Here is a 5,076-nt window from a genome sequence, read left to right on the forward strand (position 1 = left end):
AGAGGTTTACCCTTCGAAAGCTCCAGAAATCGGCGACCTCTTTGTACCCCGAATCAAGGTATAAACCCTCTTTGTCTCTCTTTTCTTTCTTTTGGCTATGTAACTCTCAGCTTTTTTTATTTGCTTCCTCTTTTCTTTTTTTTAGAAATGGTTTTCTCTACTTTTTATCTCTCGTTTTTTCTTTTTTTCCCCTAAAACTCTCACTATTTTTTTTCTTTCCCCCCAATCCCGAATGATTTTTCATATCCCCTCTTTCTTTGTTTTTATGTTCTTCTTGTGATTTGTTGTTGATTGACTTGAGATGATAGAGTAGATAAGATTGTCTTGGGATATTATTTGTCCTTGGTTGATCTTTTTTATTATTTTTTCTCAGTTTTTTCCACTATTGATTGATGGGTGCAATCTTAGGTCACTGTGGATTCAGGCGGCCGGCGTCAGAGGCTGTCGGCGAAGATGGGACTCGGCTTGAGCGGCGACTGAGAAGTTGGAAAAGCTGGCGGCGATTGAAGATATTTTAGGGTTCAAAACCCTAACCCTTGATAATCTGGATCGTTTGATGGGTCTAGATCTAAGGACTGAGACGAGGCGGTGCTGGCAGCTGAAAAGAAGAAACCTTAGATGTGTTCTAGGTTAGCTGTGTCGGTTCGAGTGGGTGGTTGAGTGGGCTGCTGGGTTCGAGTTGGATCCGAACAACTTGAGTTAGTCTCAATTGGGCTTGTACTTGTAGTTGGGCTCCAGGTAAGGGCCTGATGTTGTGTTGTTTCTGGAATCGGATTGCTTTGTATTCTGGGCTGCTGGGTTGGGTCCCTTGTACTGCTGGGCTTGTAATTTGGGTCTTATAATTAGGCTTCGATGAAGCCTGCACAAAATGTATTTGTTGTTAATAAAATAATAATAATATTTTTGTAGACTCGGACAAAAACAAATGTCTACAATACCTTTATTTAAATTATTTGTGTTGTAACTTCAATGTAATTCATATATTAATATTAATTTTGTATCGTTTTCATGACATGTCTGTCTTGCATTCACAAATTGCTTAAAAATAGTACAAAGAATAAAGAAAGGAAAGGGTAAAGGAATAGAGAATGTAAATAAGTTGGGGGTTGGGGAGTCTATTCGTGTAGGGTTTTAATTTTTCTAGTTTAATAATTATTTAAAATTAAATTAAAATTTATTATCAATTAAAAGTTTATTTTAACAAAAAAACCATAATATTAAAGATTTAATTTTCAGCGTTTGCATATCGAAATGGAAAAATATAAACAGTAAGCTAAATTTATATTCTAGTCTATTGGAAAAATCCAAAAGCCGACTGGACCCCTCCCAGATGCCGACGAGTTAGGTTATTCTAAGTAACGCAGCCACACTTCACTCATGGTCGCGTCCCTGCTTCCTAAAGGCATTCCGCTGCTCCGGCTTCGGCTGCAACGTTACAACCTTCTCGCCGCAGGAATCCTATCGCCTCTGCGCCGTCCTTGGTGCGCTGCAGCTGAGTCAGCTGTGGACGACGAAGAGAATATATCCTCTGCGAATAAGACCGATGCGGTGCCGAGCCCGAGGGACCTGCTGAAGTACCACACGCAGGATGATCCTGGTTACAAGAAATGGAAGGATAAGAAGGAAGAGATTCTTCGAGACATCCAACCAATCATTTCGCTCGCTAGAGAGATTCTTCACTCTAATAGGTCAGTCTCTTAGCCTTATCCATTCTACTATTTATTTAGGCTCAGCTTACATAGTTTTATTATTATAGCATACATTCAAATTTTTACTGATATGATTTTATATCTGTATCGCTCAATGGTATTTGAATTATTCATGTATTTTAACTCAAACAAGAAAAAAAAGTGATAACAGCAACCTGAATTTTTAAATTCCTAAACTGTAGTCTGATATTTGTGCCGATTCTGCCGAATAGCCGATGTTAGCTTCAATTCCTTTCATCATGACATGTTTGGATTTCGGATTCTTGATCATGATAATTATGTTATTTATGTTGTTTTTTTTTTAACAAGGAAAATTGTTGATTTAATTCATTGCCAATGTTTAGGAATTTCAAATATTGAGTTCTGACATTTTTTTATGGTAGTTTAGAGGTTTTGTTAGTATGGTACTTTGAAATTCTGAGACTGTTTCTGATATGAGATGAATGAAAAGTTACATTTGTACTTTTGCATTATCAAGTTGGCATGGTTTCATTGCTGTTGCTTCTTTTGCAATCAGTGTTAAAACTTGTTTGATCCGGTGTGATTAAACTTTATTGAATTCATAAATATTGTTTTCTATTGCTGTGATGAAAATTATACTTCCTGTTCATATTTAAAAGTAGTTTAAGAAATAATGCTATAAAAGATATAACAGAGTTCCGTTTGTGGTTGCCTTATCCATTTGCTAGAACCTAGTTACACTGGGGCTGCAGTTATTCTTACATCTTATAAAAGATCTGGAAACCAAGTAAATAAGCAAAAAAACTGAACTCTCTAAATATATTTGAATTTTAACACAATCTTCTGAGGTTATCATCTCCAGAATAGTAAGCTTGCTACATTTAGAAGAAAATAAATACTAACGAAATTAAGTTTTGACAATGAACATGTGATTTAAACCACTGCTAGGTGGTCATTATTTTGAGAAACTTTTGGGATCATTGGATGTATCAGTTAATAAGTAGAATCAACCAGTCTATAATGTAACAATGTTAAATATTAGTGAACTTTGTCATTATGATTCTATTTATTTTTCAAAATGTTAGGTATATGGACGGGGAACAATTAACTGTTGCAGATGAGAAAGTTTTGGTAGAGAGGCTTCTTCGTTATCATCCAAAATCTGAAGATAAAATTGGATGTGGACTTGATTCGATTATGGTAAGTTTCTGTGCATTATCTTTTATCGAGGTTTTCACTATTTTGATTGAGTTGCTAGATAATCAAGCACGTCTTCTGGGTAAACAAACTTCTCAGTATTTCCATACCCCAATCTGTTGGCCAATTTGGTGGTTGCATATCTGATAATATCTATATTAAAGTTAAGACTGAAACTGATTGTTTCTTATGTCCTACTGTCAAAATTTTCTCCTACCTGCATCTACTATGAATTTAATCAATAAACTAAATATTTTGCAAATGCAAGCAGCAATTGCATTAGTTGTAGTTTTCCTTTATAATTGGTACAACATCTGAAAAGTGTGTTCAAACATGGTTCTACTGTGTTTTGGGCCTGAGTTATCTCAAACAAATTATGAAAAAAATGTTGGCAAGCCTTGATTTAGAAGATTAATTTTTTTATTGATCATGGTTTTATCCCTTGCTTCTTACTGATACAATCTCCTGTTATTTGTGCTTGAGAAAAATGTCTTTTGGGCCTGGGTGATGAATATATTTGGATCATGTATTATTTTTACACTTTTTGCCTGCATGGTAACATGATATTCTTTAATTTTGGCATTTGGTTTTTGGTGTCATGGACTTGTGGAGAATTTAAGGAAAGTTGTACAAATATTTGTTTATGCCTGGATGATCATAGAACATAAGGATCCTGAGAAGAGTTCTAGTTAAAATGCCGCATGCCAAGTATATTGGAATTTAGCTTACAGTACTTGGAAAAGTTATATTTATTGTTAATAAATGTTAAGTGGATAAAACTAAAGAATTAACATCTCAAAAGTATACACATGTACAGAGAAGCGTGTACAATGGTGGTTTTGTTTACCGTTTTTCCATTGGGGTGTGAAATTGTTGCACATATTAACACTCAACCTTATTTATATTGAGCACTATTTGTAGCCAGTTAATTTATTGCATGCTTCGCACTCTCTCAATCTTATCCAACAGTGCAATTTCAAAATAGTTTTTTCCTTCTCTCAAAAAATAATCTGTTTCTAATTATAATTTACCAATATGGTCCTTAGAATGAGCTTAATATGGCTGGCTAATCTAGGTAGCGTTTTGAGTATCTTTAGCTACACATGCTGGTTTGGTTGTTCAAACTTCTCTCGCACTTAGATATTGGACTAACACCAACATTTTTCCTTTATCAGTTTATCTCAATTCTCAAGATTGGAATCATACTCTTTTTTAAAACTGAATTTCGGTTTCATATATTTTGTGGTGCTAAAATCTTCCTACTGATGCTTTTATGCATGCTTGTGTTTTTATGCAATAGCGGGCGCATAGATTGACAGGATGACTGATCCATTCTTTTGTCTATTTTTGGGACATAGAATCTGTTGTTCTCTCTTTATTTGCCTGATAATTTGGCTTAAATTTCTATCGGCTTTACTAATGTTCTTAATCTCTTCCTTTTAAGGTTGATCGACATCCTGAATTTAGACACTCAAGGTGTATATGTTGTTAGAACTGATGGATGGATAGATTTCCCATGCTGAAAGATTTGTCAGTTAAACATTTTAAGGATGGACGATTTTATGGGAAACTTGCCCGCATGATGTCAAAGTCACCATGAAAAATTTTCAATATTATAAGATGACTCTTGAATAATCTCTGTTATAAATGAAGCCGAAGAAAATGATTGAATTGAGCCTCACTTTGTTGACTTGCACCTTTCTCCTCTGCGGTTGGCTTTGTATATAATTGTTAGTATTATTAGAAGATCCTTATACCTTAGGCCTGGGCTTTTTATCTAAAGTTACTAGGATTTTGAAAGCACTTTATTTTATGTCTGGAACTTGTCTCAAGAGCTTGTTAATTGGTAGATAACAGAATTCACATTTCTATCACTGTTATAAACTCATTGAATAGTAATCTAATACTAGTCTTCTAGAGATTCGATTGTCTTCTTGCGGCTTATGATTGAGCAATCACCAAATTTCCTTCAGTTGTTGAAGGCCTGAAACTGGACTTATGTCAGTCAAAGCAGAGGGGCTCTGGTCTGCATTTCCAGTTAAATGTTAATTGTCAAAATGGTAGGAAACTCTGAACTCTGAATCCTTGTATGAAAGAATGGGCTTTTTTACCTAAATATCATCAAATAAAGAAATTAATATAAGAAACAACACTTGTTTTAGATTATTTTATGGTTGTCAACTTTTTTTAGCACATAGGACAAAGGCGC

The 5,076-nt window shown here is 34.7% G+C and overlaps 1 pseudogene; it reads left to right on the top strand.

Annotated features, from left to right (window-relative positions):
• The first annotated feature begins 1,318 nt into the window (after window positions 1–1,318).
• Window positions 1,319–4,738, top strand: LOC120152774 (annotated as a pseudogene).
• The last annotated feature ends 338 nt before the right edge of the window (window positions 4,739–5,076 follow it).

Source organism: Hibiscus syriacus, unplaced genomic scaffold (genome assembly GCF_006381635.1).
Source record: "Hibiscus syriacus cultivar Baekdansim isolate YM2019G1 unplaced genomic scaffold, ASM638163v2 tig00111095_pilon, whole genome shotgun sequence".
NCBI lineage: Eukaryota > Viridiplantae > Streptophyta > Magnoliopsida > Malvales > Malvaceae > Hibiscus > Hibiscus syriacus.